At 40.2% G+C, this 12,422-nt stretch overlaps 1 long non-coding RNA gene and 1 pseudogene across 2 annotated transcripts; both read right to left on the bottom strand.

Annotated features, from left to right (window-relative positions):
- Positions 1-2,305: 2,305 nt before the first annotated feature.
- On the bottom strand, positions 2,306-9,954 carry LOC306647727 (DNA mismatch repair protein Msh2-like; annotated as a pseudogene). Its single transcript, XR_013766937.1, has 3 exons — positions 9,889-9,954; positions 3,379-4,354; positions 2,306-2,661 (listed from the first exon to the last, which is right to left on the bottom strand). The product of XR_013766937.1 is annotated as a DNA mismatch repair protein Msh2-like (transcript).
- A 39-nt stretch (positions 9,955-9,993) lies between these two features.
- Positions 9,994-11,971, bottom strand: LOC306648818. Its single transcript, XR_013760501.1, has 3 exons — positions 11,791-11,971; positions 11,520-11,663; positions 9,994-10,767 (listed from the first exon to the last, which is right to left on the bottom strand). It is a non-coding gene; the product is annotated as an uncharacterized lncRNA (long non-coding RNA).
- Between the last annotated feature and the right edge of the window lie 451 nt (positions 11,972-12,422).

The following is a 12,422-nucleotide window of genomic DNA, read 5'->3' as shown; positions in this document are numbered from 1 at the left end:
CAAGGGTGGAGAGAGTCTGTGGGGAAACCTTGTAACTGTCACTCACCCCCACTACAGCAAACCACAGCTCAGAGCCCAGCAGGCACACACACAGTGCCCATACACACACACCATGTACATAAGTGCACACTCAGACATGCATACACTTGCCATACACGCACACTCCATGTATATGCACAGACATGGTGCATACATGCACACACGCAGCATTTCAGTTAAATTTGACAACTTTCTTCCTTCTCAAACATTATTTATCAATAGCAGGAAAGAGTGGTGGAGGGAACGGTCAACCATGCTGTGACATAAAATTGCTGGGTTCCTAGGATTGAACAACCTGAGAGGCAGATGTACAGACACTTTCTACAAGAGCAAGGCTAGAGGCTGAGGCAGGAGGATCAGGAGTTCAAAGCCAGCCTCAGCAAAAGCGAGGCGCTAAGCAACTCAATGAGACCCTGTCTAAATAAAATACTTAAATAGGGCTGGGGATGTGGCTTAGTGGCTGAGTGCCCCTGAGTTCAATCCCCGGTACCAAAAAATAAAAAAATAAGGCTAGCACTCAGGACAGTCTTTCTTGAGATGGCTGGTCATTGCTGCCTTGCTCTGCTAAAACTTCCAGAGGAGAAAGCCAGGTAGCAGAGAGGAGCCACAGCCAGAGCCAGAGGGAGGCAGGAGCCTCAAGTTTTCAAAGAACAGATCTGTCTCCCAGAAGGTGGCACTGTCATGCAGATGGCTGAAGCACAGCTTTGCACCTCAAAGAGAAAACTGAAAGGCTCAACACTGAAGGGACCCAAGGCAACAGAAGAGAACATTCAAGAAAACCCAGCATGTCTGGGAATGCAGCTCGGTAATAAAGTGACCCTGGGTTCAAATATTAGTACGCCCCCCCAAAAAGTGTTAATATGCGTTTATTGACAAACAAATCTAAAGGTACAGAAAAATATTAATCCATTCAAAACCATACAAGAAACCCAGCACAGTGGCACACACCGTAATCCCAGTGACTCTGGAGGCTGAGGCAGGAGGATCAGAAGTTCGAGGACAGCCTCAGAAACTTAGTGAAGTCCTAAGCAACTTAGTGAGACACTGTCTCTAAATAAAATAAAAAAAGGCTTGGGGATGTGGCTCAGTGGTAAAGCACCTCTGCGTTCATCTAAAGTACCAAAAAATAAAATAAAATCACACAAGAGACTAATATTTTATTATGGGTCTCTCAGGTTTTCTTTTATTCTTTTTTAATTTTTAAGTTGTCAATGGATCTTTTGATTTCATTCATTTACTTATATGTGGTGCTGAGTATTGAACCCAGGGCCTCACACATGCCAGGCAAGCGCTCTAGCACTGAGCCACAACTCCAACTTTCTTTTATTCTTTTTCTTTTTCTTTCTTTCTTTCTTTTTTTTTAAATTTATTTTTATAGTAAACAAATGGGATACATGTTGTTTCAGTTTCAGTTTGTACATTGAGTAACAGCATACCATTTGCATATTCATATATTTACATAGAGTAATGATGTTTGATTCATTCCGTTATTTTTTTCCTTCCCCCCACCCCTCCCACCTCTCTTTTCCCTCTATATAGTCCCTCCTTCCTCCATTCTTGTCCCCCTCCCACCCTACATTAAGTGTCATCATCTGCTTATCAGTGAGATCACTCCTTTTTTGGATTTTTGAGATTGGCTTATCTCACTTAACATAATATTCTCCAATTTCATCCATTTGCCTGCAAATGCCATAATTTTATCATTCTTTATAGCCGAGTAATATTCCATTGGCCGAGTAATATTCCATTGTATATATATACCACAGTTTCTTTATCCATTCATCAATTGAAGGGCATCTGGGTTGGTTCCACAATCTGGCTATGGTGAATTGAGCAGCTATGAACATTGATGTGGCTGTATCTCTGTAGTGTGCTGATTTTAAGTCCTTTGGGTATAGGCCGAGGAGTGGGATAGCTGGGTCAAATGGTGGGTCCATTCCAAGTTTTCTAAGGAATCTCCACACTGCTTTCCAGAGTGGCTGCACTAATTTGCAGCCCCATCAGCAATGTATGAGTGTACCTTTTTCCCCACATCCTCACCAACACCTGTTGTTGCTTGTGTTCTTGAAAATCGCCATTCTAATTGGGGTGAGATGGAATCTTAGTGTAGTTTTGATTTGCATTTCTCTTATTACTAAAGATGTTGAACATTTTTTCATATATCTGTTGATTGCTTATAGATCTTCTGTGAAGCGTCTATTCATTTCCTTAGCCCATTTGTTGATTGGGTTATTTGTATTCTTGGTGTAGAGTTTTTGAGTTCTTTTTTTTTTTTTTATGCAGTGACCTTTATTTGTGAAATGATTTCATTTACAAAACTATTATTCTTTGCTATCACCTCAGCTTTCAGCTGTTTTAATTTTATTGTAATGTTTTCTTCCGACATTTCAGTAAAAGGCACTTGCTTCACCTTGGATAGAAACTCCTGAATAATTTTTTCACCTTGCTCTCTTTCCAGAAAGCACTTCTTTGCTGCTGGTTCTGTTTCATCATGTCCTTGTGAGGCTCCAATACTCTGAAACTCCTCAAGTTCCAGGGCTTTCTGTTTGGCACACTCTATTACATGCCTAGGGAAATTAGCAAGCTCTGCAACGTGAATTCCAAAACTTTGATCACAGACACCTTTCTTTGTCGCTGGCTCTTTGCGGTTCCAAAATCCATGGATATTTGTCACTGCCTGCAGCAACAACTTGCACGGGTCTTATGGGTGGTGGAGTGGAAACTGAGGCACTTCTATCTTTCTCTTTGGTGCACTGCTTTCTTGCTTGTTTATAGAGGATAGAGGAAATGAGGTTTACTTGCTTTGAGAGGAGAGAGAGAGAGACTTTGCTTAAGAGAGAAACTTTGAGAGAAAGACAAGCTTTGCTTAGAGCTTAGAGGAAGAGACTTGCTACGCCTTAAAGTCCTGCATCCTGTGAACTAAGGGTACGTCTACCTAAGGTGCCCTAGTGATGCGTCTCAGTTCTCCGTTCTGCGATCTGCCTTCCGCCGCTGCCTGCTAGCTGCTGTGCCGCTTTTCCCTACTAGCTGCCGTTGCGCATTTCCTAGCTGCTTTCGTTTTTGAGTCTTCTTCTACTGCTTTTCTGCTAATGGCTGCTGTGGCGTGTTTCGCTCCGCCTACGCTTATATCACCTCCAGGAGGCGGAGAGCAGGGTCACGCCTCTTAGGCAAAGATTAGGGGAGATGCTTCGAGCAGGCAATTAGTGCTCGAGAACACATGCGCATACATTGTGTGCGTGGACGAGAAAATCACCTGAGTGTGCTTATGTCAATTAACTTCCTCGCTGCTGATGTGATCAGGCACCATCCCGGCGCTACCAACATGGCACAGCCCCCAACATTTCTTCACCTGATAAAGCATAGTTAAGGTCTCTTCAGTGGTTAGTGCTGTGACATGTAGGTTATTAACAGTTGGTATCTGATTGGCCAAGGCAGTAAGTTCATGAAAATGGGTTGCAAACATGCAGAAAGCACCAATCTTTGTTGCAATGTAATCGGATATAGCCCATGCTAGTCCAAATCCATCATAGGTAGAGGTTCCTCTTCCCAATTCTATGATTACTAAAGAATGTTTGGGTGCAGACTTGAGGATAGAAGCAGTTTCCAGCATTTCAGCCATGAATGTGGAGACTCCTTTTAACTGACTGTCACCAGCCCCAACCCGAACCCAGATGCAGTCCACGATGGATACTTCTGCTGATTCACCTGGTACAAAACATCCAGTTTGGGCCATGAGTACTATTACCCCAGTTTGGCAAATATATGTTGATTTACCTCCCATATTGGGGCCAGTAATGATGTGGAACATCTGTTTATCTTTTTCAAAGTGTACACCATTAGGAATAAATGCAACTTCATCTTGAATTTCAACACAAGCATGTCTGAATGCTTTTAATATAATTCTTCCTTGTCCTTTCTCCAAAATGACGGGTCATACATATGGAACAGGTGCTCCATTTGACACATGAGCAAAGCTGACAACAGCATCTAGCTGAGCTAACACATCCGTTAGTGTCTGCATTGGCTCTACGTAGCCTGAAGAAATATTGACAATTTCTTTGACAATGACATCTTGGGCCCCTTCGTATTCAGCTTTATTTTTAGTGTATTCTTCATTTAAAGCAGACAACTTACCATTAGTAAATTTAACACCATTTTTCTGGATATCTACTGTACTAAAGTTTTTATTGTTTCGAAGAACCTTTTCTTCCTTACAGGTTACACGAAAGTAATAGCCAAACTGTGCACTGGAATCCAATTTAATCTGTTTGCCAGGGTCCAAACCAAGATCTCGGGCTGCACTTATTAATGTAGACTACATTTTTGAGTTCTTTATATATTCTGGAAATTAGTGCTCTATCTGAAGTATGAGTGGCAAAGATTTTCTCCCACTCTGTAGGCTCTCTCTTCGCATTGCTGATAGTTTCCTTTGCTGAGAGAAAGCTATTTAGTTTGAATCTATCCCAGTTATTGATTCTTGCTTTTATTTCTTGTGCTGTGGGAGTCCTGTTAAGGAAGTCTGATCCTAAGCCAACAAGGTGAAGATTTGGACCTACTTTTTCTTCTATAAGATGCAGGGTCTCTGGTCTGATTCTGAGGTCCTTGATCCATTGTGAGTTGATTTTTGTGCAGGGTGAGAGATAGGGGTTTAGTTTCATTCTGTTGCATATGGATTTCCAGTTTTCCCAGCACCATTTGTTGAAGAGGCTATCTTTTCTCCATTGCATATTTTTGGCCCCTTTGTCTAGTATGAGAAAATTGTATTTATTTGGGTTTGTGTCCGTGTCCTCTATTCTGTACCATTGATCTACCTGTCTATTTTGGTGCCAATACCATGCCGTTTTTGTTACTATTGCTTTGTAGTAGAGTTGAAGATCTGGTATTGCGATACCCCCTGCTTCACTCTTTCTACTGAGGATTGCTTTAGCTATTCTGGGTTTCTTATTCTTCCAGATGAATTTCATGACTGCTTGCTCTATTTCTGTGAGGTACATCATTGGGATTTTAATTGGAATTGCATTGAATCTGTATAGCACTTTTGGTAGTATGGCCATTTTGACAATATTAATTCTGCCTATCCAAGAACATGGGAGATCTTTCTATCTTCTAAGGTCTTCCTCAATTTCTTTCTTCAGTGTTTTCTAATTTTCATTGTAGAGATCTTTTACCTCTTTGGTTAGATTGATACCCAAGTATTTTTTTTTTTTTTTGAGGCTATTGCAAATGGAGTTGTTTTCCTCATTTCCCTTTCAGCTGTTTTGTTGCTTGAGTATAAAAATGCTTTAGATTTATGCGTGTTGATTTTATAGCCTGCTATTTTGCTGAATTCATTGATGAGGTCTAGAAGTTTTCTGGGGGAGGTTTTTGGATCCTCTAAATATAGAATCATGTCATCAGCAAATAGTGACAGCTTAAGTTCCTCTTTCCCTATTCGTATCCCTTTAATTTCTTTAGTCTGCCTAATTGCTCTGGCTAGAGTTTCGAGGACAGTGTTGAATAGAAGTGGTGAAAGAGGACATCCCTGTCTTGTTCCTGTTTTTAAAGGGAATGGTTTCAGTTTTTCTTCATTAAGAATGATGATGGCCATGGGCTTAGCATAAATAGCCTTTACAATGTTCAGGTATGTTCCTACTATCCCTGTTTTTTCTAGCGTTTTGAGCATGAAAGGGGTGTTGTATTTTGTCGAACGCTTTTTCTGTGTCAATTGAAATAACCATATAGTTCTTATCCTTAAGTCTATTGATATGATGGATTACGTTTATTGATTTACAGATGTTAAACCTTCCTTGCATTCTAGGGATGAACCCCACTTGATCGTGGTGCACGATTTTATTAATATGTTTTTGGATTCGGTTTGCCAATATTTTGTTAAGGATCTTTGCATCTATATTCATCAAGGATATTGGTCTAAGATTTTCTTTCCTTGATGTGTCTTTTCCTGGTTTGGGTATGAGGGTGATATTAGCTTCATAGAATGAGTTTGGTAGGGTTCCCTCCTTTTCTATTTCCTGGAATATTTTGAGAAGTATTGGAATGAGTTCTTCTTTGAAGGTCTTGTAGAACTCGGCTGAGAATCCGTCTGGTCCTGGGCTTTTCTTGGATGGTAGATTTTTAATGACTTCTTCTATTTCATTTCTTGATATTGATCTGTTTAAATTGTGTGTGTCCTCCTGGTTCAGTTTGGGAGGAGCATACGTCTCTAGAAATTTGTCAATGTCTTCAGTAGTTTCTATTTTGTTGGAATACAGATTTTCAAAGTAGCTTCTCATTATGTTCTGTATCTCAGTGGTGTCTGTCCTGATATTTCCTTTTTCATCATGAATTTTAGTAATTTGAGTCTTCTCTCTCCTTCTCTTTGTTAGTGTGGCTAAGGGTTTATCTATTTTGTTTACTTTCTCAAAGAACCAACTTTTTGTTTTTGTCAATTTTTTGAATAGTTTCTTTTGTTTCAATTTCATTGATTTCAGTTCTGATTTTAATTATTTCCTGTCTTCTACTACTTTTGCTGTTATTCTGTTCTTCTTTTTCTAGGGCTTTGAGCTTTAATGTTAGGTCATTTAATTGTTGACTTTTCATTCTTTTCTGGAATGCGCTCCATGCAATGAATTTTCCTCTTAGTACCGCTTTCATAGAGTCCCAGAGATTTTGATATGTTGTATCATCATTCTCATTTACCTCTAAGAATTTTTTAATCTCCTCCCTGATGTTTTTTGTTATCCATGTTTCATTCAATAGCATATTATTTAGTCTCCAAGTCTTGGAGTAATTTCCTTTTTTTTCTTTGTCATTGATTTCTACTCTCAGTCCATTATGATCTGATAGATCATACAAGGCAGTATCTCTATTTTTTTGCATTTCCTAAGGGCTGCTTTGTGGCATAACATATGGTCTATTTTTGAGAAGGTTCCGTGTGCTGCTGAGAAGAAAGTGTATCCGCTCGTTGATGGATGGAATATTCTATATATGTCTATTAAGTCTAGGTTATTGATTGTGTTATTGAGTTCTATGGTTTCTTTGGTTGGATTTTGTTTGGAAGATCTATCTAGTGGTGACAGCGGTGTGTTAAAGTCACCCAGAATTATTGTGTTGTGGTCTATGTGATTCTTGAAATTGAGAAGGATTTGTTTGATGTACAGGGATGCACCATTGTTTGGGGCATAAATATTTACTATCGTTATGTCTTCCTGATTTATGATTCCCTTAAGCAGTATGAAATGTCCTTCTTTATCCCTTCTGACTAACTTTGGCTTGAAGTCCACTTTATCTGATATAAGGATGGAAACCCCTGCTTTTTTACTGGGTCCATGTGTGTGGTAGGTTTTTTCCCATCCTTTCACCTTTAGTCTGTGGATGTCTTTTTCTATGAGATGAGTCTCTTGCAGGCAGCATATTGTTGGGTCTTTCTTTTTAACCCATTCTGCCAGTCTATGTCTTTCGATTGATGAGTTTAGGCCATTAACATTCAAGGTTATTATTGAGAAATGATTTGTATTCCCAGTCATTTGGCTGATTTTTGGTTTTTAAGTTGGCTTGGTTTCTCCTTTGAGTGGTTTTTCTCTAAAGTAGTTCCTCCCTTTGCTGACCTCCATTGTTGTTTTTCATTTCCTCCTCATGGAATATTTTGTTGAGAACATTCTGTAGTGCAGGCTTTCTATTTGTAAATTCTTTTAACTTTTGTTTATCATGGAAGGATTTTATTTCATCTTCAAATCTGAAGGTTAGTTTTGCTGGGTATAGGATTCTTGGTTGGCAACCATGTTCTTTCAGAGCTTGAAATATGTTGTTCCAGTCCCTTCTAGCTTTTAGAGTCTGGGTTGAGAAGTCTGCTGCTATTCGTATTGGTCTCCCCCTATATGTAATCTGATGCTTTTCTCTCGTGGCCTTCAAAATCCTATCTTTATTTTGAATGTTAGGCATTTTCATTACAATGTGCCTTGGTGTGGATCTGTTGTGATTCTGTGCATTTGGTGTTCTGTAAGCCTCTTGTATTTGATTTTCCATTTCATTCTTCAGGTTTGGGAAATTTTCTGATATTATTTCATTGAATAGGTTGTTCATTCCTTTGGTTTGTATCTCTGTGCCTTTCTCAATCCCAATAATTCTTAAATTTGGTCTTTTCATGATGTCCCATAGTTCTTGGAGATTCTGTTCATGATTTCTTACCATCTTCTCTGTTTGGGCAACTTTATTTTCAAGATTAAATATTTTGTCTTCATTGTCTGAGGTTCTGTCTTCCAAGTGGTCTAGTCTGTTGGTGATGCTTTCCATTGAGTTTTTTATTTGGTTTATTGTTTCCTTCATTTCAAGGATTCCCATTTGGTTTTTTTTGAGAATCTCTATCTCTTTGTTGAAATGATCTTTTGCTTCCTGCAGGTGCTCTTTCAGCTTATTGGTATTATCATTCATTGCCTGCATTTGCCTTCTTATCCTTTGCTTTGTGAATCATCTTAATCATGTATAATCTGAAGTCCTTTTCTGACATTTCTTCTAACATACTGTCACTGGATTCTATTAATATAGAATCTAGATTTGTTTGGATCATTTTCTTCCCTTGTTTTTTCATGTTGTTCATGTATCTTCCCCTCTAGCGCTGCAGATCTGGGGTATTGCAGATTTCCCCCTATAGGCTTATAGTGGCCCTATAGGTTTCCAAAACCCTTTCTTTAAGGGGAGATCAATATTAGCAGTGCTCAAACCAGACACTATGCAATCCTAGACCAAATAGCCCCTATGGGGACAATAACATCATGTAAATAAGGGAGAAAGCGACTCTGAGGGAACAGGTAACAGAAGGAAAAGAAAGCAAGAAACGTAAAGAAATAAAAACTTAAATATTTTTTTAAAAAAGGAGAAAAAAGAAAATCTACTGTATAATAGTCATATTGTAATGAAACCTCCCAGTGTTCAGTAGTCTGATGCATGAGAGGTACATGAAAATGAGCTTCAAGCCTCCAGCAGGTGTTGCAGGATGGGATTTGCCCCACCCGAAGATCGGAGCTATGGTTTCCAGGATTATCCAAGATGGCTGCTCTGACTTTCAAATCTGTTGGCAAATGGGGAGCTGCAGCTCAGTGGTGGACGTGGTCAGCTGGAGGTCCCAGAGACAGGATGCAGTTGGTCCAGCAGGGGTCCTGGAGGTCCGGTGTGTTTGGTGTGGTTGTGGGATCCTGGAGGCCGGGTGCAATCAGTCGGTCTGGGTTCCCAGTGATAGGGCGCAGTCAGTTGGTCTGGGGGTCCTGGTGGCAGGGAGCAGTCAGTTGATGTGAGGGCCCCAGAGGCAGGGAGTGATTGGTCGGGCTGAGGGATCCTGGAGACGGTTCGGTCAGTCCAGCCAGGGGTCCTACAGGGCCTGGCTGTTGTCTCAAAATGGCGGCAGCCACGTGTAATCAAACCTGCAGGTACTGTGACAGTGAACTTGCAGGCAGCAACAGGCTGCTGGTTCTCCACTGGTGGTCTGTGGTCAATCTGCTGGCAGCTGTCGGACGATCGGGAGGTGAACCTCAAGCATTGGGTGATGGATAGGGGTAAGGCAGGCGACGGACAGGAGAGAGGCAGGCAAATGGCGGATGATAGACGCCTGACAGTGAGCAATCTGCTCTCAAAAAAGGCGTCAATATGCTGGCAGATTGCAGGTCATCACAGCAGACAAATGGGGTAAAGAGCAGGGGATCGATAAGCAGCAAAAACTGCCTCACCGAGAAACAGATATCCTCTGCTTAAATCCGGTGTTGCGGAGCGACAAGGAACGCAGCCTCCCTCTAGACCACCATCTTGGATCTCCTCTCCAGGAATCTTTGATGCTTCTATTTTGGCAAAATTCTGTTCTCATCCACTTTCTGACTTCCCTACCACTGTGCGGCATCTGGAGAATCCTTCCAGAATAAACTCTGGCTTCAGGCGTGTCAATAACTCCATTTTAACAAGATAAAATACTTTGTTGTTTATAGTACTTTAACTGAAACACAGTGAGAGGGAAGATGGTAACTCTAAATTCAAATCTAAGAGCTCCTTGGAGCTTTGCAGAACTGGAGGGGGAGCAGGGGGAAGTGGTAAGGGAGCAGATGGAATGCTCACCCTCCGGGTTGGGGTTTTACCTGTTAGGACATAACTCTTAATAACCTTGTTTTTAGTAATGACACAAAGTAATTTTAAACACTTTTTAATTTACCAACCTATGAAAACACCAATAATGTTTAAGTATGATACCCCATGGAATTTATGGACTTAAGAGTACTTAATGTTATTTAACAATTAGCATTTTAACTTTGCAAATTAATCAGAGGTCTTTACAAACACATTTGAGTAGTCCTATACATGTTAAATTTAATTCACTTATTCTGCAAAAACCAAGGTATCAGACAAGTGTCCCGAACAGTATTTGTTATCTCTTTCCTGGTGAAGAAAAGTCCTAGAAACAATTGATATTAGACATTGTTTAACATCAACATTTCATTAGTTTGACCACCTAGAGACTTGTGAATTATTTTTAAAGACATTTCACTTTTATTAGTTTACCCAATTTAAATTGAACCCTTTAAAATCACATGAATAAAAGTATTTGGATCCATTTTTAAATTTCAATTTTAGGAGCACTCAGTTTTGATACAGACAAAACATGACATCAGACACAAAAACAAATAACAAAATCAAAGGCCTTGTAACTTTATAGGTGAATCTCCATTGCAATGTAACAGATGTTTAAAAATTCTAGTTGAATAAAAAATAGAACTGATCAAAAAAATCATAAGCTCAAAAAATATAGAATTAAAAAAAAACAAAAGTCCTGGAAAAATGATACGGCCGTTAATTACTTCAGTAAAGCACCATAAAATTTACTTTTGCTGGAGTTCAGGTAAGACTCTTTTTACCTTTTTTTTTTTTCCCCCTGGGTTTGAGACCAGTCTCCTACTAAGCTTTTAGGCTTCCTTTATTCACATTTCAATGTAAGCCTTGACTGAGATCTGGAAGGATCTAACAGGTTTTAACAGAAACCTTGTGCCTAGGGCATTTTAGCCATCTCATCAGGACAGGTTGGATGTCAAAGAAAATTATAAGATCTTATTTTCCATTACTTTTGAGAATAAAGCTAGTTTGCTAAGTTCCTCACTGAGATATGCCATTGGTTATTGAGCTGCCTACGGCTGCTTATCCAGAATTTATTTTCCCCTTTGTGACAAACAGGTAAAATCTTGCTTCATAGGTAAGCCGAGGACAAGAGCTTGAAGTAAGGCCCCTTCTTGATATTCCTGGGGCAGAATATTGTCTATAGTGGCTATTTTCTGTAGTATTGAACCTGTTGATGACATAATTAAGCTTTATTTTTTGAGATCTTTTAATTCCTATTAGCTAAGAAGTTTAGGAGTTCTGCAATGGCCTTTTGATATTCCTCCTGGGTGGTGGCACATAAAAGATGTACTTTACTTACTGGAGAACAATCACAGATGTTTAAAAATAACTCTAGAGCTGGATAAAAATAGAACTGATCAAAAAAAAATCATTAACCTAGGTATGTAGGATCAAAATTATGAGCTCAGAAATACAGCATTAAAGAAAAACAAAACAAAACAAGAATCCTAGAGAATGAGTTAGTTCTGTGTAGCAGCCCGGGAGTTTAAAACGCACCTCTTTTTTTATTTTTTCTCTGAAGTTACTCCCCCCCTCTCCCACTGAAACTGCTACAGTTCACATTCCAATGCAGGCTTCAGCAAGGCCAGGCAGCGGGGAGGGAGGGATTGCCAAGGACTTTTTAACCCTTTTTTTCCTGGTTGAGAAATCAGGTTAGGTTTGAATGCAGAAAATCACAAAACATTATTTCCCACTACTTTTGGGGAATGGAGCTGCTGAGCTCTCCGCCTAGGGGGATTGGAGTAAACAAATCTCTTAGGACCAAGGAGAAGGACTGTAAAGTACCCTGCAATGAGTATCCCTAAGCCTAAGAATAGGGGACCTGAAGGAGGACACAGGGAGCTCATCCTCCGACAAACAAAGAGGTGCTTAGGACAGACTAGTGACGGTAACTATGCGAACAAAGGGAACCTGGGCATTTCCATACTAATTGTCCCAGGTCTTAATCCTACAGTTCGGATTCCTGTGGGATTCCTGTGTCTGACCAGCAAGGGAAGGGGAGCATCCAGGAGGGAGTGGATGTGCGGGAGTGTTGTGTAGCCCATTTTACCCTCCAAAAATGAAGAGACAGAAAGCTGCACCTCAAACAGATGTGGGGTGCATGGAGAGAGAAGCTTACTTATCTCACTCAGCGTAGATCTTGGTGAAGATTGCATACTCCGTGGAGCAGAGTGCAGCAAACCCACCCTCCTTTAGGTGGTCCACAGTGAAGTTCTCTCCTCTGGCACAGACCTCTGAGAAGTGACTCAGGAGGAAAG

The sequence above is a fragment of the Sciurus vulgaris genome (assembly GCF_902686455.1).
Source record: "Sciurus vulgaris genome assembly, chromosome: 17".
NCBI classification, from domain to species: Eukaryota; Metazoa; Chordata; class Mammalia; order Rodentia; family Sciuridae; genus Sciurus; species Sciurus vulgaris.
The sequence above is the reverse complement of the archived record's forward strand: the minus strand, read 5'-3'. Positions and strand labels throughout refer to the sequence as shown.